At 43.5% G+C, this 23,646-nt stretch overlaps 1 protein-coding gene across 1 annotated transcript in view; it reads left to right on the top strand.

The window, feature by feature from the left end:
- Nucleotides 1-23,646, top strand: part of LOC146813824 (calpain-1 catalytic subunit-like) — a 400,682-nt gene that overhangs the window by 82,420 nt on the left and 294,616 nt on the right. The window lies entirely within an intron of this gene.

Below are 23,646 nucleotides of genomic sequence, written 5' to 3'. Positions count from 1 at the left end.
TTCAGGATCCCTAGCGGACTTGGCATTTGTGTGTGAATTTTCACCTTTACAGAATCTAGAGAAGTTTCCCCCAGACAAAGAGCCTGCGAGCCTTCGCTTCCCCTCAAAGTTGTCCGTCCGTGCTGTTATCGGACAGTGCACAACTCCAGGTTAGTTGTGGGACTCAGAGGAGAGAGAATTAAGTTGTTTAATACAACATTCCCAATATGTTTTTAATTGTAAATATCCCCCACAGGTTGCTCCCACTTTTTATTTTCTGTCCTGATGAAGTCGGGTCAAAACGTCGCTAAGCTCCTGTTTCAGCCTGGATTGTCCTTAAATATCCACACAGAGGCAGTGCATTGACCAAGAGAGCCACGTCCTTCGTGCGGGCGTGCATCCAGCCATTTAACATGACTTCAGACGGGCCCTCTGTAGTGGGCTTAGAGAGCTACTGATTTTACTGGATTTTGGTATTATAACTTATTTTTCTCACCTCTATCATTTATACATGAGCACTTACTTCTTTGAGCACGTTCTGTGCACACAATTGAGCAACCATTGTATCAAAGAATATGTGTATACATTACTAATGTCGAAATACAATCTGAATTGTTTAGTATAAATGTTGCCTTCTTCGTTGTTTTTTCTCTCTCCTCCCGCCTTCTTTGCAGAATTGATCAATTTGACGTGATCGAGACACGTTCATTGAATTTGTAGTCTCTGTATTGTAAAGCATCGCTGATAGGACCATTATGTTGTCTGTTTCGCATTGAACCCAGGTCCTTTAGCTTTTTGGGTTGGGTTACCCAAGTATTCTGTAATGGTCCACTGGAGTCTAGTCCACTGAGCCACCTTACTCAGTTTTTGAGGTCTTGGTCTGCAGCAGTTGGGTAAAGATACCACCTTTTTTTTTGTACAATGCTTAGAAAAGGTTGAAGTGCGTTGTGAAGGTCTGTATAGATTAGCATTCTAAAGGTGGGACATTTTCTATTGTCTGGGGTTGCTCAGAGAGATGCAGGTAGGTGTTGATGTTTACAAGGCACAAATCTAGCCTGAAAGCAACATGTGCTGTACATCAAATAAAGGGGGAGGGTGGATTGAGGGTTCCGTTAATGTAGTGGAATTGGATTACACTTGACATATTTTTGTTTGCAGAGTAGGGGTAGGAAGAATAAACAAGCATTAGCAGAGCCATTATAATTCACCTATGTGAGATCTATTGGCTTTGTCAAATTGTCATTAGCTATGTTGCACAGTAGTGCAGCTGCCCTTCAGCATTGTTGAAGGTAAATGTTTAAGTGATAGGACACAGTCAGCGCTGTCATAGTTTACTTTTTTTTACTTTCAACCATAGTACATAGCAGCTGGGCTACTAAACAACATAGCTAAAAATGGATTGCCAACGCTAAAATACCTATTGGCTTTGTCAGTGTTAGTTCCAGGGGGCATGAGCCTAACTTGAGGGTGAAAGTCAGTGTACGTTCTTTGTTATGATTACTATGTGAACCCTACATCATTTAAGTTTGTCATTTATGGCTTTTTTATTTAGTAAGTGAGACATTTGATGATCATATAAATGCTTTACTATTCCATAGTGGCCCTCGCATATTCATTAGTTTTACTTTGCTTTTGTGATAATTCCTGAGTTTACAGCTCTATTTTGTGCTCACAAAGTAAATACTTACACCCACAGACTTTTTTAAATATGTGATGAAAATCCTTCAGCCACAGAAATTTGGTAACAGGTCATTACTTCCTTTTTTTTAAAAAATATCTTTATTGATTTTGAACTTGAACAGTATGCAGTTCAGCAATGTGGATCTATATACGATCCACTATATTACGTAGTATAGACATTTCCATGGTACACCTTTCCTGCTTTCACATAAAATATATACTTTGTGTTTTGCCTGCCTCTGAACTGTGCTCATGGGGTGGAGGCCCAGAGGTGATGTTTGTGGTGTGATGGGTGTCTATCCAGTGAGGTGTGTTTGCGATGCGATTGTGTGGTGGGCATTGAGGTACAATGAAACATCTGTCGGGGGAGCCTCGTAAGTTTCAATGAAACATCTGTCAGGGTGAGCCTCGTATATTTCATGATCAGACCACCTTCTTATCTCTTGCTCGCTTACCATGCGATCTCTGTGTGTTACGTCTCCATTATGGACCCAAACTACCTTGCTCTTTCATGGTGGCCAGGTGTTGTTCTTTGCTTCTAATTTAGCTCTGTAACCATCCCATATGGTGCCATCTGAATCGCAGATGGGCCAAATCAACGAATCTGCATGCATATTTGCGTTTAGTCTCGGTATCAGCCCAATCAGGCAGAGCTCATAGGTGCTTGACATGGTCTGGTCAACAAGGCCAGACAATGCATCTGTCACTGTCTCCCATGTCAGGCATAACTTAGGGAATCGCCAGACCATATGGTACAATCCCACCTCCAATTGTTGCCATCTCTAGCAGTCCAAGGATGCACCCTTGTACATGTGCTGTATGCATTTCTGGGTGAGATAAATTTGGTGGCGATAACTGAACTTCCTGTATTTGAATCTCGGGTTCCCTGACAATCGTTTAAGATGCCCCTTGATTTTCTGCCTCTGTTCATCAGGGATGTTCCGTCTTAAATTTTCTTCCCCATGGGCATTGTGTATGGAGGCCTGTGCAATGCAGAGATTGTATAGAGCCGTAATGGCTCTTCAGGCTGTGCCATATGATAGTGACCCCTGAAAAGGTGCCGACGTCAGCGTCTCCTCCTCCTCTTGTCCCCATCCTCATCGGGTCCTGACCACGTGTGCTAATGCATTGTACGTGATGAAGTAGAGTTAAGTCATGTGTATCTTGTATGTCCTGGAATGTGTGCAACTGGCCCTCACTGTATAGATCTCTGACCTTGGTCACTCTGGCCCCCCTCCAGGGCCCCAACTCGTGTATCAACTGGACATCTCGTAATTCGAGGATGGTCCACAAATCTTGTGTCGGAGTATAGCGTGGTGGGGATCTGCGCTTGTGTGGATAGCTAACCCAGCAAGTTTTTTTCATCTCCCACCCATTTGGTCGGGTCCAATAAAACCAGCTTGCCATTAAGGGTTTCTTTTCCTTCCGCTCTTTCTGCAAAAGGTCCCTCGCCTAGCCAGCGCATCAGCCACTGCAGATGTGACGCTGCACATAACATCTCGTAATCTGGGGTGTTTAGGCTGCCCACTTGTAGCAGGCGCTGTATTTTATATGGGTTGCTCGCTTTCTGTTGTTTCTTCATATCAAATCTGACAGTGCATCGTTGAGGGCCCTGCATAAGGAGGCAGGGAGAAGCACCGGCAGATCAGCAAAGAAAGATAATAGCCTGGGAAGTATCAGTATCTTGCCTATCACCACCCGGGCTATTGGGGAGAGCGGCAAAGCATTCCAAAATACCATACACTGTTTGTTCGATACAAGTGCCCTATCCAACCTAGAATGTCAGCTTTGGCATGGTGTATGTGAATGCCCATGTAATTAAATACATCGTAGTGCCATTCCAGCATGGTTTCCCCCAGTGTTTGCCAGTATGGGCCTCAGAGGAAAGAGGCCCAATTTATTCCAACTAACCCTCAGCCGGTTATCACCCTGAACTACTCCAATGTCTCCAGCGCGTCCGGGAGAGAATCTTTGTATGCCGTATATAGACCAGTGTATCGTCCGCATATAGGGATGGTATGTGCCATCTGCCGAATGCTTGCACGCCCTAGCCCAGACCTCTCTCACGGATCCTACACACTAATGGTTCCTTTGCCAGCACATAAATCAGCAGGGAGAGAGGACAGCCCTGCTGCTTGCCTCATTGTATGTCAACTCTATCTGAGATTGTTCCATTCTGATCCTACCCAATGCCTTAAGGTATAGTGTTTTGACCCAACCGAGGAATATTGGGCCAAAGCCCATTTACATTAGCAACTATAGGAGGCAAGGCCAGCCGAGCTTATCAAATGCCTTTTCGATACCTAGGGATACCCCCAGCAGGTCCTCGGATGACAGTTCTCCATCACTCATCATGCCTTGGACTGTAACCTTGACCAGGCCTCCTCTGGCATTTGGCTGAAATATGTTGAATCCACCTCAACCATGCACAGTCTGGCTGGGATAAAGAGAGTGTATCTCAGGCCCATGTTCCTCAGCTGTTGCTTTAGGTATCTGGACAAAAAAAATCAAGTTATAAATAACAGGAGACACAAATATTTGAAAATAAATATTGAGACACACATATATACTGATACAAACATGTTGTTATTAAGACTATAATAATATCTTTTTTTAAAGAATATCGTTTTAAATATTGTTTGCAATAATATAGTTGTAAATAATATTGTTTTATATTTATTTTTAATGTGTTGTATTGTTATATGAATTTTATGTGTTATTATTGTTTGTGTGATTGTTATAATTTTTTTCAAATATAGTTTGTACTTTAAGTCATTTAGAATTTTTTATTTAATCGTTAAAGTAATTTATAGTGTTGTAGCGAGTAGTTGGGTTTGTAGGAGGATAGGGTGGGAAGTTAATGTAGTAAAAATTAATTATTAATTAATTAATCATTTTTCATTAATTTAAGTGATTGGTATTAATTATGTAATACTGATTTATTTTAGTTATATTTTAGGGGTTGGTTGCTAGGTTTGTATGGGAATAGGGTGTTAAGTTAATGAAGAAATAATTGACAATTAAATTACTAATAAATATTTAATTGATTATTAATAACGTAAATTGTCTAACAATTATTTATTTTTGTTATGTTTTAGGTGTGAGCTGCTGGGTTTATAGAGGTATAGGGTGAGAAGTTAATTAAGTAATTAATAACTAATAACTAATTGTAAATTCATATTTTATTTGATTAGCAACTATGTAAATTATGCTATACGTATCTGAGTAACATTATAGTTGTAGGATGCTTGGTTTGTAGTGGTATAGGGTGTGAAGTTAAGTAATAAATAACAATTAAGTTTTGTTAATTAATTATTTAATTTATTAGCAAATATGTCACTTGTGCTATACTTATTTATTTGTGTTACATTTTAGTTGCGGGATGTTGGGTTTGTAGGACTCTAGGTTAGGAAGTTAATTAAGTAATATTTAACAATGAATAATTAATTTTTAATTAATTATTTAATTTATTTAAAAATGTAAGTTATGGAATTGTTATTTGAGATGTGGACTTCTAGGTTTGTAGGTGTGCAGGGTGGGAAGCTAATTTATTGATGATTGAATAACAATTATTAGTTGCTAATTTTTTTGAATAGTAATTATGTAGATAGCTTAATAGTTTCAAACATATATATATATATATATATATATGCGTACGAGAGTTCTGTGAAGAGCCGCTCACCCTCCTGACGATGCCGGTGCCAGCAGCGGACACAGTACCGCTATTATTATTTTCAAAAAAGTCGTTATCCCAATTTTTCGAATAACTCCCAGCGGCACACCAAAGGACGAGTTCAATAAGAATTTATTGCCTCAAAAACAAAACAGTACGACGCGTTTCGGCGAAGCCTTTGTCAAGCAATTGACCTGTGCCCAATTCCCCATAGAAATAGAGGTTACGGTTTATAGACAGTGAAACAATACTATCGGGATAGAGGCACTCATGGAAAACAGACTCAGATTTTTTTGCACATGATTACTTCATAATTGAATAAAAAGAAGATAAATTAAATGCATAAATGATGCGCAATCTATTCCGCGTACTTCTAAAATTGCGGTCATTGCCATAGTCGTACTCCCCTATATACAGAGTTCCACGGGACAACCTATATGAAGGAGGCATAAGACTATAAACATGATGGTTTAAAATTAATATCCTTAATGCAAAATTGCAATTACAATCATCGCATACTTATCACAATCCATTGTAAATAATCATATCCAAAAATCCAAGCAAATCGCATATTATGCCAGAAACCAAGGGTGATGTACCCGGTGAAACAACTTATCGTGAAAGGTATTTGGGGAATTACAATACTGGTTGCAGATGCATAATATGTTTAGCAATCAAGGGTGATGTACCCAAAATATGAGAAATACATATATCATTTATGAATTCATTGGTGCAACAAGTGTTTTCCGATAAATTGTGCCTGTAAAATAATCATCGATGGTTAATGCAAATAGAATATTACAATCAAATCATTGAGCGGAAAGCGGACCTCAACCTAAAGGATAATGTATCCAATTATTCCTATATAGCAAATCATGGTATATAATATACAAACAATTATAGCTAATGTATAGTTTCATGTTCAGAGTTATGCACTATCCAAGAGGTAAAAAAAAAGAAAATATATATGTATATATATAATGTATATTCACTGAAAAAACCATAGGTTTCACACATGTTATAGTTAGCGGAAATTTTACTGATAAAAAACCAATGAAATTCCCCCGTTATAGTTAGTGCAGGCAACTATAACTCACGCGACCGCAATCCTCTGCTGATGCTAATACTGTATTTAGACACTTATTTGCCCATGTCTTCTTCCATAAATTTTTAGCTATACATAGATTACAAATATTTTTTTTTCATAAAGACACATATGTCATCAGCAGAAGATTGCGGTCGCGTGAGTTATAGTTGCCTGCACTAACTATAACGGGGGAATTTCATTGGTTTTTTATCAGTAAAATTTCCGCTAACTATAACATGTGTGAAACCTATGGTTTTTTCAGTGAATTTGCAAGGTTTTTTAAATGCTAATTCCTAACTATAACGTGTGTGAAACCTATGGTTTTTTCAGTGAATTTGTACGGTTTTTTAAATTCTAAGTTACTTTACGCCATTCGTGGCGTGCGCGCCCACTTAACGCAGTTCGTACCGTGCGCGCACAGTGAGCACGCGGTGCGCTTCGCGCACCGCGCGCCCACTTTACGCAGTTAGTGCCGTGCACGCACGGTGGGCACGCGGTGCGATGACAAAGCAAGAAAGCACGTCAACAAATCTGTTTCTGCTTTCCTCCGTGACTATGGTATGGGTGCCATTTACCACAACAACTTGCGTTTCAATGATGAAGGGAACAGAGTCTTCCTCTTGAACCTTAGACTCTGCATCGGTACTTACTTGTAGGTACCACTAAAAAATCATTTCATAAACACAACGGCTCTTTTTAGAGCCCCCTAATATCTAAACACTTAAATCTGATTTTCATTTTTTTTTTTTTTTTTTTTCTACCGTACGCTTACCGTAAGCTTACCGTACGCGTACCCCGTGATTTTTTTTAAAATCAATAAATGTTTTCTTTGTACTTTACAGTCCTTCTTTGACCCCCTCACAAATGTAAGGGGGTCTGTAACTCTCCTCATTGCCCCCTTTCCTTGTTTTCACTCTTTTTTTTCTGAGTGAAATACACAAAATGGCGGCCGCCGCTTCCTGGTTTCGGCCGATTCGAATGTTTACTAAGATCTAAGAGCCAATCAGAATCGCGCTCGCGCACGCCACCGTACGCTTACCGTAAGCGTACGGTAAGCGTACCGTAAGCGGGCTCAGATATATATATTGATTTAAAGGCTATTTTCTCAGAATCTACTGAACAGATTTACACCAAACCTACAAAAGGCACTTCCTTGACCTAGGGACTACCTCTCTGCCAAATTTTGAGTAATTCTGTTCAGCCGTTCGGGCTGTAGCTCGTTCTAAAGGTCCTATGGAAAAATGCATGGGAAAAACGCGTTTTGGGACCCCCCTTTTATCTCAGCCCCCGCTTGACGGATCCCCCCGAGACTTTCAGGGTAGGAGCGGAGCGTAGCGCCCCACCTATTTTGAGAAATTCGCGAGGATTCGTCGACCGGCGCCAAAGTTATTCAAAATAGAATGTTGAGGTTTTCCTATGGAAACGTGGTCCTAACTATAACTACCTACTGGCGACCGCCAGTAGGTAATATATATATGTATATATATATATATTTATGTTAATGAATATTTGTTGTTTATTATTTATTTTTTCTACATTCATGGGGTCACTCATATTTGTAATGCTTTTGAAGCGCTGTATTTATCTACAGCTGCTTAGACTGCAGTAGGAATAGTAAAATTAACGTATTCGCAGTTCAACACTTTCCCTACAGTTGAGCTGCTTGGAGTGGGAATATTGAATTTTACCCCTCTGAAATCCAAAGCTTTCCCTTCTGTTGCCCTGACTGTAGTCGGAATACTACATTTCACCCCTCCCAAATCCAACACTGTCCCTACTGTTGCACAGACTGGAGTGTGAATAGTAAATGTAACCCCTCCAAAGTCAGTGGTAAGCAACAAATTGTAAGCAACGGGCGGGCTCCAACCCCTTTTTGTTAATAGTGTCTCGCAAGCGAGACCCATGCGCTAGCACATGCTATCGCTGGCTCAACCCTAAAAATGGTAGTTGCAGGTGGCAAACAGCATTGACAAAGGCAAGAAAAAAAAATAGCCAGCCCCACAATGATGACATATACGGGTACATGATTCACCATGCATGCATCGAGATGTTGAGACTGCCACATTTTTTTGCTTTTACTCTTAATTCACCACTAAAAAAATGACAACGCCAATCTTTAAGTGGTAAATTAAGAAAGTAAAAGTGAGTGATAGTGCATTATTTTTTAAAGAAAAAGGTCTGCTATGTGGGTGTTCAAGACGGTGGCCGCGACGGGCTGGTTGTAACGAGCTACTCAGTAACCCTGCTGAATATCCTACATAATCTAGTCCAAACACCTTCAGCTCCGAATTTAGTAAGAAAACAGGCACAGCTACAGATGGTGTCCACGACTTTTGCAGCAGCCGTATGGAGGTTAAGCCCTAAAGACCAAAAAAAACGAGGTGCAGACTGCGGCAGGAACCATGGCCTAGCGCTGGCCAAGACCACTCTCGCAGAGGTGGATGGAGCCGGGACTTGTGTGTGAAGCCTCTCCTGCAACAGCGGGTGGGATCACTTCAGTGAAGCGAGACTGCAAGAGACTGGAACAAAGATTGTGCACCAGCAGATACCCCACAGACTCAGCCACCTTCAAGTCAGCCCTTAACACATACCAGCAATGCCTCAAGCACACAAAAAGAGATGCCCTGGCAGACCGTATCAAAGCACATCACCATGCAGAACACCACAGCCATCATGGACTCCATCCACTCAGAAGCACCCACAGAACCCTGCCCCGACTAGCTCTTCAAACTTGGAAGGAAGAAATCAGCAGCAAACTCTCCCCCATTCTCAATGCATCCATTACCACAGCCACCTTCCCCAATGGATGGAAACATGCATAGGTCCGACCCCTCCTCGAGAAACTCTCTGTAGACCCCAGGGAACTCAAGTACTCCCGCCCCATCTTGTTACCCTCCTTTTCCTCCAAAGTCTTCAAGAAGGCCATCAATTGCCAGCTCATCAACGACCTGGAGAGCAACAAACTGCTAGACACCTCTCAATGCAGTTTTCGCGCCAACCATAGCACCGAGCCTGCCCTGATTGCCACCACCGATGACATCAGAACCCTCCTTGACCAGATTGAAACAGGGGCCCTGATCCTTCTCGTCCTCTTAGACACGTTTGATACAGTATCCCACCACACCCTCATCAAGAGGCTCCACCACGTCGGGATCCAAGGAGAAGGCCTTAAGTGGATCGTATCTTTCCTCACAGAGCACACCTAAAAAATCTGCCTATCACCCTTCACCTCGGAACTCAAGAGCATCATCTGCAGGATCCCTCAAGGTTCATCCTTTAGCTTCAACCTATTCCACGCTTACATAACACCCCTGGAAGACATTTTCAGAACCCATGACCTAAAAATCATATCCGACGCAGACGACACACAGTTCATCCTCTCGCTCTTGGAAGACCCTGCCACCATCAGAACTAACTTCCTCAACTGCATGATGAGTGTCACTGACTGGATGAAGGCCAATTGCCTGAAACTCAACACAGACAAGATGGAAATACTGATCTTCGGGAATAACACCTGCCTGTGGAACTACACCTGGTGGCAGCCGAACTCAGACCCCCACCCATACCAAAAGATGCCTGCAACCTCTGCATCATTGTGGACATCAAACTCACCATGAAATGCCAGATTAACTACGTTTCCTCTGCCTGCTTCCACACCCTCCGCATGCTCCGAAAGATCTGCAGATGGCTCCCGTCAGCACCAGGAAGACCACCACTCAAGCCCTAGTCACCAGCCAACTGGACTTTGGCATTCTCTATGCCGGAATCACCACCCAACTCCTGAGGAGATGTTTCAGAACTCAGCTACTAGACTTATCCTCAAAGTCCGCAAAGGGATCCACATAACCCCCCCCCCCCCCCCCCCACCTCCCAACTCAGGAACCTCCACTGGCTCCCTATCAAGAAAAGATGTGAATTCAAAATATTCACATCCAGGTAACGGCATACATCAACCACTGCCTGAACTTTCACCATCCCTCCAGACCTCTGCACTCCACCGCCCTGGCACATATTCCCCGCATCCACTGAAGCTACACTGGAGGACGGTCTTTCTCCTACCTCGCCGCCAAGTCCTGGAACAATCTTCCTATTCACCTCCGAACATGACCCTCTCTCCCGGAATTCAGAAAGTGACTCAAGAACTGGCTTTTCGACTGAGCCCAGCGAGAACCTAGCGCCTGGATACCCTTGTGGGTGATGAGCTGCTCTATACAAATCCTGACTGATTGATTGATTGATTGATGGATTGACGTGATGTCCAGAAGTGAGATGAGAGATCGTTGTAATAGGGGTAAAAACAGTGAGAAAGGTAAACTACTGGGGGAGAGATGAAATGTAGTGTGGAGCATGGAAGGGAGAGGTGGATGTAAGAGAAGCAGAACCAGTGAGAGAAGATAAGAGACTGGGGGTGTAAAATGCTATGGGTGGATGTAAGAGAGGCGGAATCATCAGGAGAATTAAAAGGAGGGGTAAATGGGGAGATGTGGCTGCTAGTCTGTTGATCCTTCTGCTAAAGTTTGCAACTCCCTATCTCTTTATTTTCCTTGTAAAACATTTGAAAACAATTGTCTTAGTTTTCAGATACGTGCATCATCCTTCACAAAGGGTTGTGATCTTAAGCCATCCTCAAAGTGTCTGTGGAATTTCAACCTCTTCTCTGTCGACTCTCTTACTCCTTTTGACATTTCTATTAAATCTCGCTCACAGTGGGACCCTTCCCTGCCCATGTCCTGACCCGAAATCTAGAGATGATAGCACCTGCCTTGACCTCTCTTAGCAATATCTTGCTTGACTCAGTGCCATAAGAAACTAAAAAGAAAACTCTGGTCGTTCCTCTGTTCTCAAAATTTCAGCAGACGCAAAACGTCTCAGCTTTTTCTGACATCCATTTGCTGCCTTTTTCTAAAAAAATCCCACAATATTTGTATATAATAGTTAAAAGACAGAAGTATATTGTAACACCTTCACCTTAGATCAGGGGCAATTGTTGATTGTTTGGTAGAGTCTGTTGTGGATACCGTTGGTTACTATTGTTGTTTCAGAACTTAATACTTTTTCATTTCAGTAGGATAAGAGCTAATCGTTTTGGAAACTTACCTCTCCAAAGGTGGCAATAGCGAGCAGTCAATGCTTAATGTATGAGGTGATAAAGGAACTGGAACTCAAATGCAGTGGCCCATATTAATCATGCCCGATTAGCTCCTTATCCAGCCAGCTTAGATATCTAAAGGGAGTCATTTAGAATGAACACGGCATGTGACTTCAAATTATTTTCAGCTCTAAATCTCGGGGTGTACTCAAGCTTTATTTTACAAGTCAAAAACCACCTCCCGAACCTACCTGCTCCAAATTGCTGCCTTTCCTTTCCTGTAGATGTAAATTGAGCTGAGTGTACTATAGCGAGTCCTCTTGTTTTGTAGCTTTAATATACTGCTTCTCTTTAGTGACTTGCTCCCGGTGAAGTTGTTGGCAGCCTTCTTTCCTGGCCAAACATGTTGTCCCTAGTTTAGCTCTTTGCATCTTTTAGGAATGGAGTTTGAGAGTGATTGCTGTGTGTAGTTGCTCAGTGTGCAGGTGTGGGCCAGCCTCTGCTGCTTCTGCCTGCCAATATATTCGCCACCCCGCCTTTTAATAACTTTTAATAACATTTGTGCCATCTCGTCTTCCTTTTGTTTTGCAATCTGTGCTCTCTATTGTTTGCTGCAATACTTGCAGATTACTCACTTGATCTAGCATGTATCCCTTTGTTGACCCCTCACCCCCATGTCTGCTGAAAACTAAAAGCATTATCTTGAACTTCAGGGGCATGAAAAGAGGGCTAGAGAGTTACTTGAAGCCCCGCTCTAAAGCTCATGGATTTTTCATCACACACTAATCTGGAAATAATCGTATCAGTTTTGGAGACACCTAGGCCTAGATTTATCAGCAAGTTTGATTTATCTAATGTATTTCCCCTTGATACTGTTTTAAATATATGTACTTATTTTATCATGGCTATTATGTATATTCTAGTCATTTTAGTGCTAGCCATACTAAATAAGCATCTTCTTGCAAAGCAGCTTGAACAATGCTGGAAAATAAATGGGCAATTGATTTTTTTTTTAAACATATTTTATTGGGGTTTTCAGTAACACATTTGATATCCATTCAATTACATTGTCATAGTCATTTCAACAGTGAATTACATCATATCGACCATTTTTGCATCTGATCTACAGTTATGAAGATTTTTACATGGTACTGGTGCTATTACACATCCCCTTATCTACCCTATCGCCCAACTCCCCCCTGCCCTCCCCCCTAGCAGATCTCCAGCAGTCATCCTATATCAGTAGAAACCGTGAGGCTGAGTTGAGTATCGTGGCCTATTTCACCGTTCCCCCCTTCAAAGCAGTTCTCCTCTCTACCGTCTTCTAGTATTGGAGTATATCAGAGGCCCTCTCTAAAACCCTGTGTCCTCCTCCCCCGGCTCGTAGTTCCGGGGTACCTCGTGGGGACTCTCCCGTCAGAGTCGTCTCCCCGATGTAAATTCAGGCTCTTCAGGTTATAGACCAGGGCCTCCCAGGCACGAGCTCGCTCCAATGCACCAATCCCTCTTTTGGAATTTCAAAGGAGTACCCTCCCCTCGCAGGCTGTCCATTTATCTAGTCCCCCAAGGATTTCCAAATTCACATAATCTCACGCTTGGCAAGAGCCAGGGCCAAATCCTGAAATCGACTAGTGACCCGGTTCTTAGCATTGTGTGGGAACAGCCCATTAAGCAGTGAGCAGGAGTGGGTGGGATTGGGCGATTTATTACCCTCCCAATGGTGGTTGTTACTGCTTCCCAAAAGGTCTGTAACCCAAGGCATGTCCACAGCATGTGTAGTAGCTCTGGGCCCACCTCTCCGCATCTCTGGCATTTCGCATCATCTCTCTGAAAAAACGTATTTAACTTCCCGGGGGTGAGGTAGGCTCTGAGCAATATGAACAAATTAATTAGGCGGAAGGGGGCATTTCTCGAGGATTTGGGGATCTACCTCCAATACGTTTTCCCAGGATTTGTCATCTAGAGGGATATTCAGGTCCTCCGTCCAGCTATTCCGTAGTTTAGTTAGTGGTTGTGCCATATCTCTACTTAGGGCCCTGTATAAGCATGTGACTTCTTTGATTGTACCTCCTCCAGTGCCCAAGTACCCACAAGTGGCATGTAGAGGGGGCTCAGCAGGTCCCAATCCCCAATGTGCTCTAATCGCCGCAACTAGCCCCGCATGCAACAGAAAATGTCGCTGGTGCAGGTCATACCCTTCTCTGAAGTCCTCAAATGCCATGAGTTCCCCCCTGCTGTATAAGTCCCCAATTTTTCTCACTCCTGCTGTTTCCCATTCATCAAGTCACACCCAAGTTGCTCCACGAGGAAGCACACGAATGAAGAATTGATGTCACTTCCTGTGATATTACATCTTACCGGGGCCTGGTATGTTCTTATTCAGACCGGGACCCCTCAAATCGTAGAATCAGCTTTGACATATTGAGTAAACAAATGTAATCTCTGGATGGCTTGTGTAGGAAGGTGGAGTATTATGTGGTGTGGGGGTTAAGCCTCACCATGCAATATCATCATGATACCCCAAAGATGGTTTTTGGATTCACAATAATAAACCCTTAGTTCAGTCCTAGTAGAGTGACAAAGAGCAGACAGGCTTTACTATAAGAACATGTGTTAACCATTTCAGAGCACCAACATGGACAATAAGTAATTGCCACAACTCAATAGAAATCCGACACCAATTTATAAAAATAAAGTGTATTTTACTCTCTAATTTAGACACTAAAATGAACGAGATAGCATACATATAACCGTAGTTATGGGTTTTAAAAGAAAACATAAATCACAACAATTCATAACTGTAGAACCTTTGCATTTCGATCAGAGGGAAAAATTGGTAGTGACAGTAGGTCCCTTGCAGTGCGAGTTGCGTGGAATACACGGAAGGTAAAGGTCATAAGGGAGCCGTGAACCAGGCCACTTCAGTCAGTTCACTTCTACCTGGCCCGGAGAGCCCAGGTGCAGAGTTGTCCTCGCTGTCCCTGATGCTGAACAGGAGCCACAGGGAATCTGCTTTTACCGCTTACACGGTGCTGAGGGGAAACAAGATGCGAAAACACAACAATGGCATCGCTGCTGACGACAGATGAAGGTTGGATGATGTTCCCTCTAGATGCAGGGTCGCGTGTGGTGGTCAGCTGCCGGACTACCGACCAGCAAGCTTGGCAACGGTAAGCACATCGAAAGTTAATTTTGATGTCCGGTAGTTCCAGGGAACACAGCAACTGCCTATAACTTCGTGGAGGGCAGTACTATGGTTCCCACAAAGCACTAAACCATATGGATTTGGGCGATCCCTCGGAAGGCCCAATGGCCAACGATTCTTCGGATCTGGAGTGTTGTTTTACCTGCAGTTTGCAGGGGACTAGTGCCACTAGTCCAGGGGAGGCTGAGGGTGCTTCAGGCTCTTTTAGGGGTCCCTCTGTCAAAGAGAACTGAATTTTAGCCTAGGACGAGTCTCATTCATGCAGTTCCGAGAGCGTTGCTACAGGGACAGAGTATTCCTCTTTTGGTTTGGATTGGATTGGACAAAGTCCTGTTGTCACTGGCACGGATCCCTTCTTTGTCCTCTTCGATGCAGGATGATTTAGAACTGAGGTTCTGGTGTCAGGGGTGTCCCGTAAATCCTAGATTTAGGGTGGTTCACAAAGTGGGAGCAAGTAGCCAATGGGCTACTAGTCCCTGCAGCTAATCTGCCTCTGAGGTTATCACGTCTGAGGGTGTAGGTCACCATTTCTACCCAGATCCTCCTATTTCTACCACTATTAAAATTGACAAAAGTCTTCCTTCACTGTACAGATCAGACAGCCCACACTAGTGGTGTGGCTAGCCTTCTAGGGGTGTACACCTCCTGCATAGCTAATTTCCTACCTGTCCAGTTGTAAATGTGCCTGGGGCAAGGAGAGGGCTGTTTCCTCCACTGGGGGTCAGTCCTGATGCCTTTCAGAGGCAGTTTAGGCTTTGAATTTCACTGCCTTGATGTGCCACTTCACTAGCCTGCCTGGGAGGGAGGAAGTATGACCTCCTTTATGCCCAGGCCTTTGTTCCCTATTACTGGTAGGGGGCTACACTGCCTTGCAGAAGGTCAGAATCTTGTCTTGGAGGCAGCAAGTGTGGGCTGCCAGCCACAGCACAGGGAAGCTGGGGCAACCAGATGGGCAACCTCTAAGGTAGCCACCTAGGTGCATGCCACATCGCCCTCGACTCGAGATTTGTGTCAGGGGTGAAAAGGCACGTTGTTTGAAACCAAGCATGACACATGCCCATGTTATCCTATGAACCGTCCATTTATATAGTGTACTTTATTGGTGAAGGCCACTATAGGGATATATAAGCTTGCACTTACTAGTCCACACCTTTAATATAAGGCAACCTGCCTCTTGGGCTCAGGGTCCCTTCTCTAGGGGTGACCGACATATATTAAAAGCAGTGCATTGACTTTGACACACATAGTTTACTTGGTTCACTCAGTGTGACACAAACAGTGTTGCAAGTCTTGGAGAGCCCTTTACATGCCCTGGGTACCACTGGTACATTGTATTAGGGACTTATAAGGGGGGCACAGTACTTGTCAATTTGGGTTGCCAATTTACACATAACAGTTTTAGAGAGAAAGCACTGACACTGGGGCCTGGTTAGCAGACTTCAGTGCACTGTCAGAGTTGAAAATCAACATCTAGTAGTTTAAACAGTGGCAACAAATAGGGGGACATCTGAAAAAACCCTGTTTTCTTGCAGCTTGCATCGGTCTAATGACGCCAATAGAATCCTTTATAAAACAGTAAAATTACGACATGAGGCCCATCCCCGGAACAGCCTCCATTTTGGCCTGTTGGCCCCTCGACTTCTGCCTTTTGATTCAGGAACGCACTAAAATATTTGGTGCTCCAAAGACCTGTACATTTGCCCCAAAGGAGAAGCCAAGAGGACTGCTGGGACGTTAGAACACAGATGGTAAACCACTCGAAAGCTCGTTCAGTCAAATTCTGAAGGGCAGCCTGAGAGCTTGGCTTAAATTGTTTAAAAATGAAAGTGTGGAACAAGTCGAAAATAGAACTTGAGAACAGATGAGGTTCCTGGGTGCCTTCAGCATGCCCATACACTGTCTACTGAAGACTCAATGGCCCATGCAGGTGTGTCCAAATGAGGTCCAGGAGGGCTAAGCCAGACTTGTAGATAACGGAAAAAGTAAATAAATCTCATACATAATCTGAGTGCAGGAGACCTGCCCCAGGCAGACGCCTATATGGAGCAGGCAGAGTGCGTCTCCTTTGAGGGGGGCTGGTGTTCTGCCATGGAAGTCCTGGGCTGCCAGGCGCTTGGTCAGTCTCAGGGTACAGATCATGAACTGAAAGGCCAGTCTCAGCATACCATTCTTGAGGTGGCAGAAGTAAGAGTGGAAGGAGCATGTTTGTCACCTGAAAGTGTATCTCCCCACTCTGAGAATCCGTAAAGAGGCCAGTGAGACCTCAGGAAAAAGTGGGGGACTTCTTGCCAGCCCCACGGACCCAAGACCCAGATTGGATCCTACACCTTCACTATAGCAAGGCCTACTGTTCCATAGGAAAACATTAGGTACATTATTACATTTAACAATGGTAATTTTGGTTAGGAAATAACTAGAAGAATAAACAACTATTATTAATAGTTACTAAAAATCAAATTCAATGGTGAAGTAAGATTCTTGATAAATATTAAGGAAAACGTGGTCTTTACCAGACTAAAGCCTCTGGAGGCCCATTTGCATTTGCTGTCTCACGTCTGCCAGCCAATAAATAGCACTTGAAAAGGTGTGAATGGATGTCAAATGCTTCCCAGGAGCAAACGATAGGCTGACCTAAATGGGCAAAGATGACCCCTCTGAACCTGACAGGATCTGGTGGATGGGACTGTGATTCTCCTTTTTGACATTACAGTGTTAAATCTTGTTTGACAGGTCTTCTGGTGTTTACATATAACTCTTTGGGTACACTTCAAAGAGTGAAAACAGAATGCCAAAACAATTCTTGTGTATCCTTAGTGTAGTTACTGGAAAAAACCTGCTTTGTTTAACAGACTTCTGTCTCTGGGTTAATATGATTGCCTATCACCACATCAACAACGATGTGGTGGCAGCCATCTCAGGACTCGCAAAAACCGTAGGCCCCAAGGGGGTTCTGATGCCAATAATAAATGTGCTTTATATAGTTTGGTATTCGAGCCCCTTCATAAAGCCAACATGCCCATTTTTTATATTTTAGTGTTCTGCCCCTTTGACAAAATCTGGTTTGCTTTAAAATGACACCCAGGCCCAGCCGTCAACACCCACTGTGCATGGCTCATACGCATTGGGTGGAGGAGCCTTGCCATCACCGGGGTTGGGTTCAGGGCCTTGCATGTGGCCAACTCCACGCTGCACATGACCGAAGACCATTTCCGGCGTACGGTTGGCGGCCTGCAAGGGATTAGACTTTCGCTGAAAGCCGTGCACAGTCTGAGCTTACTTCACCTCAAGGGCTTGGAGGATGGCCTGACCATCTGCCAGGCCCTACAGCCAGTCCCATGGTAAGCACGACCAGGCCCTGCGGCCAACCCTACACCGCCCACAGCCAGAGGCATTGCACCGCATGGGGTTGGTGTTACATAGGGTAATAAAATATTACTTTACATTAAAAAAAAACAAGAAATTCACTGAAAACAAAAACAAAGTTTAAGGTGACATTGTACTTATGTGTGGTAAAAATGTCTTTCTTCACATTAAAAAAACCTTAGAAATGCACTGAAAAAAATAAAGGTTAGATGAAGTTGTCAGTTAAAACATACTATATTGCAACTAACAAAACCACTGAAATCTGGTATAGCTATATCAAGTAACTATAACTTGTGCCCTAAAGTAACTATAACCCACGATCTTGCCATGCACTGCTCATGATGTCACATATATCATTCATGACATGTTCTATGACTTCAATAATAACATCACAGCAACATCTGAAATGACGTCATTGATGACAAGTTACTTTAGGGCATGAGTGATAGTCACTTGAAATAATGATAACTGGTGAATTTCAATGTTGTTTTTTTTACAACCTTGACCTAACTATAACGTCTCTTTAACCTTTGTTTTTTTCAGTAAATATATATATATAACTATTTATCTCACAGGCAAAAGATAGAGCAATAAATGCAGAACAGATATTCACACCAAACTTGGCACGAAAGTAGTACTTTACTCAGAAAACATGCTTTTACAGCACCTTATGTGAACAACACAAAACAGGTTTCAGAGTACTACTGAGATAGACTTTGCCTCCACCCTCATGTGGTTCATCTGAGTGCAGGATTTGATCAGGCTCAAACTTCCACTAAAAATAGTGCTTGTATTGCAGTTTTTAGCCTGTAGCAGAGCATATACTCAATACAAAAGGACTGAGTTGATTGTAGCCGCAAGCCACTGATGATGGCTATATGCCACTCTCGGTGGCGGAGCACTAGGATTGGTGGGACGGCGCTGGAAAAGGACCTTGCCCGCTTTCCAGAGCTTTGTCTCCAATAGAGAAAGGTGCTTGGGGAGTGAACCCCACTGACACCAATCAACAAGCATTTACAATGCAATGGTCTCGGCATTGTTAAAGTTAGAGCTATTGGCATTGCTCATGACATTATTTTTGTTTATGTTTTTGTTTTTAAAACATTTTAAAGAAACGGCATTGTTATTTACAATGTCACCAGCTTAATCTCTCTCAAATGCGAGACCTATTGCATTTGCACCCACACAGAGCCACACACACAAAGCCACCCACACACACACAGAGCCACCTACACAGCTATTCACATAGAGCAACCCACACACAGACAGAGCCACCCATGCATAGAGCCACCTACAAAAAAAGCCACCCACACAGAGGTACACACACAGAGGCAGACACATACACATACACACACACATAGAGACCTCTGCAGCAAACACATTAACCCACTGAGCCGGGGTGCATACACTCACAGGGGGTGCATAAACAGAGAGGGGGTGCATGCACTCAGAGGGGGGTTCATAAACCGAGAGGGGGTACATAAACCGAGAGGGGGTGCATTCTTGCGTTCTCTCTTCTGAGGGAGAAGTCCTGGCTCATCACAGCACTTCCTCCTGCGTTTGTCTACAGTTATATAAATCGTTATTAGTGCTTTCCTGTTACATGTTTCACTGAATGACATTTGTACAGAAAAACACCTGTGTTTCTCCAGGCGGTTTTCAGGGGGTTGTTGCAGTCTGATACCCTCTCATGGCCGGTTGTGGTGGTGGTATAAAGCAGTTGCCTATAGTAGCTGTAGTGTAGAACTGGTGCGGCTTTTTGCCCCTCGTAGGGAGGGCCACTGTGAGTCCCTATAGCACATCGAGCTTGGGAGCCGACATCTAGGGATGCGCCCACCACCTGGGGCGGTGTAGTGTGAACATCTTACAGGTGTGTTGCTTATAGAATCTGTCACATGCTAATTCTCTTCTGCTACTTAGGTGTGTGCTCTCAGCAGGGCCTATGCTATGTCATAAACAGGGCTGCCGCTAGCAGAGGTGGTTGACATTCAGATCGCCTTGTTAACGTGTCTTGATTGCCAAAAGTTGTTCAAATGCTGGAGCCTGAAGAGCTGGTGAGCACACCGGCGCCCTACAAATCTTCAATCGCCGTCTTCGTCAGCTGTGCCCTCCAGTCAGGCGCGGCAGCTCCACCCGAAAGCTCTCTTCTTGACTTCAGGCAGCTCTCGGTGCAGGGCTGAGATCCAGGAAGTGGATTCGAGAGCTGAGCCGGCAGCCCGGAGGTGCTGAAATGCAGGAAGTACTTTCAGAAGCGGAGAGCTCTGGCATGCAGTCTGAAGAGGAACGTGGGACAGGAATGTACCTTTCAGCCGGAAATCCGGTGCTGTACGGCGGGGAGTGGCTATGGGTCCCAGTGGGAGCACCTGAGGTACTGTGGAGGCCTGAAAGCGCTGAGAACCGACCATCCGTGCTCACCCTTAAAAGCCATGAGGAAAGCACGTTTATTATCGTTTGGGAAACGAGCTTGGTGTTTTGAAGGAATAGCATTCTGCCACACATACCAACTCAGGTGTGAAGGTACCAGGCGTGGACATTAGACTTACCTCCTATATGAAGATCTTGTACATCCGACTCTAAATTTCAATGTGCGAAGGGAAAAAAGCAATCAGAAGGCTTGTTTTGGAACTGAATGACAAGCTAAGTGAGGGACTAGGCGATTCTTTGTGGCTGTATTTTCCGTCTAAGTCATGTGATTGGTCAGTACAAATGACCCGCCCGAAGATTCCCCACCCCCTCCGAAGGGAACGCCCCTGCTGCTTCACCTCAAGCGATCAAAGAGCTGGACCGGAAACACGCTCTCGCTGCTCCGGAAAGGGTTTTTCAGCTGCATGATAGCCGGCATTGAGGCGTTATCGTTTTCTATAACCGTATGTGCTCATTGGTGTATGGCGTCAAGTTAAGAGCTGGTGGAATTTGGGGTCACCAATGATTTGTTGGAAACTGCACACGGACGGGACCAGAACATTTTGCACTGTTTACTGGATGAACGTGCGCGAGTGTCATGTACTGTCAGATATATTTCAGCAGCGCCTCTGCTTGCAGTCTCCTCTCTCTGCCATCTGAGAGCAGGGGGAGGGGACGAAACAGCGTCGAACGAACAGCGCGTCATTTTCGTATTGGGGGCGTGTTATTTCCTTTCTCTCCTCTTGCCATTGGCTGGAGGAGAGAAAAACACGCCCAGAGAAAACCTCGGAAAAAACACGCCCCCGAATCGCAAAACGACGGGGCTTGTTTGGAGAGACAAGCCTCTTCTCCAATGGCTGGTTAGTATTCAAGAGGCCAGCCAATGGAGAAGAGGAGAGAAGAGGGGCGGGTTCAAGCCCCTCTTCTCCAAGTCATTAAATCTCGCGAGCGAGACTGCGCAAGCGCAGCCTTCGCTAGCCGAGACCTAAAAACGAAAATAGGCCAGGCTACTACTACGGTCTACTTTCACTTTGTTGTGCTGTGACATCAGCGTGTTGAGCACACTCATACAGCAAACGAAAAAAAATCAAACTGAGGATACGAGGGACGCTTCTCGTGTCCTGATATCGATTTTCTATAAGAATGTTTTCACTAGAAGCATTTTCGTTTTTTGTGCAGCCATCAATAACTGCACGGTAAAGGTAAATGCTTATTTGGAACAGGTCGACGGCTGTAGTGGTTAAAGCCTATCGATAGGTATTTTGTTACATGTAATAAAACAGATTAGAGAAGTAAGCATGGATTTTAGTGTTGGTTACCCTATCTGAAAAACTGTGGGTACAGAAGATATGCACTGTGTGAAAACGTATTAGACCTAGGATAGCTCGTACTTTGCTTTGCCAACTGTACTTTTGCAAAATACATGGGATCACCTAAACCCCATAAAAAAGCACATCTCTAACTTCGACGCATCTAGTGAACTGTAATAAAGAAATGAAGTAGGGCCAGATGTGCAACCCTTTTTAGCAGTCAAAAACAGAGACTCGGGCTGTTTGTGACTGCTAAAACAGCTGTCAGCATGTATCAACCCTATTTTGCGAGTCGGTAACCTATTACCAACTCGCAAAATAGGGTTTGGGAGTCGCTATTAGGATGGGGTGTTTCAAGGGCGTCCCTTCCTAATAGGGAGTCACAGTGCCATGTATGAATGTTCTGCGATAGGAAAGCGGTCGCAAAACATTCATATTTACTGACTCTGTGAAGGAGGTGATAACTCATTGTGAGTGTGGATGCCAACATTTTTGAGAGCAGGCAGTGGTGTCATGGACCACTGCCTACTTTTAAAAAATGAAAAGGAAACAAACATTTTTCTTTTTTAAATGCATCCCGTTTTCCTTTAAGGAAAATAGACTGTATTTCAGAACAAAAAATTACTTTATTCAAAAAGCCATCACAGATATGGCGGCCTGCTGACCCCAGCAGGACACCATCCCAGATATTACCGGCCTTTCCTAATGGATCTCAAATAATGAGTGAATATTTAAGAGGTAGCTTATCTGCAACCCCATTGGGAATCGCTAAATGTGTTTGAGACACAATAGTAATTTTGCGAGCCGGTAATTGCGAGTCGCTAAAAATCACAATTTGCGAGTCGTAAAATAAAATAGTCATACATCTGGCCCTATGTCACTCAACTGTAATACATTGCCAGCAGCGAGGGTGAAAGGCAGGTCACAGAGCATAACTGCAGCTGTATTTTAAACAAAGAACACAGGAACTGGCTTTTCTTTCTTATGATCTGCATTTCTAAAATGAATAGCGTTCAGCGGAACGGAGATACATATGGAAACTTGTATATTTCTTTCCCTGCTGTATGTCAGTAGAGTAAAGACAGAATCCTTTTATCTTTTGGCAAAACCCACTAACTCTCTCCTGCTGTGTTAAAGTGCACACTATAGGTTTTGCTTTTATTCGCTGTCTCTGAAATGAACCTGAAAGAGCAAGACACAAGGATTTAAGCAGTTTATGAGAGGGTGAAAGGATGGTCATGTATTATAAGGAATAAAATAACCTCTGACGTACATTATAACGATACTGTAAGTCACCTCGGAGTTCAGTCTCATTACTCTATATGGTCATAGAATTCCTCTGCAACTTGTAATATTCTTATAATGTGTGGCAGGAGGTATTTTATCCCATATATACTGTATATAAAACAACAGTATGCTAAAATCGTATATGGTGACAAGCTAATGATAACAGTTATACGTCTGATTTGTTCACTCAGTAAAAGTATTTCAAATGTCATGAGTCTGATCTGTTTATTACAAAAAGCTATGACAAAGGCAGTAGGCCTTAATTACTTACTATATAATACATATGCTAAAGCCAATAGGCGTTCAACTGTGGACTGTTTTTGCACCGTGTTAAAGCTTGCAGTCAGGTATTTTGTTACATGAAATTTTGCAGATTACCTTTGTAGGGAAGGATTTTAGGGTTAGTTAGCCCCTTTGACTAACTCTCCTTGTAGAACATTTGCAATGTAATCATTCTTGCTAGAATTTCTTCGGAAGGTTGGATTGTTCCCATTGGAGCATGGTCGAGCTGATTTGCATGTGGCGGGTCCAAACCAACGGGAAAAAGCTTTCTTGGCCATTTGCTCTATC

This window comes from Triturus cristatus, chromosome 6 (assembly GCF_964204655.1).
Source record: "Triturus cristatus chromosome 6, aTriCri1.1, whole genome shotgun sequence".
Classification (NCBI taxonomy): domain Eukaryota; kingdom Metazoa; phylum Chordata; class Amphibia; order Caudata; family Salamandridae; genus Triturus; species Triturus cristatus.
This window is presented reverse-complemented; position numbering and strand designations above follow the sequence as displayed.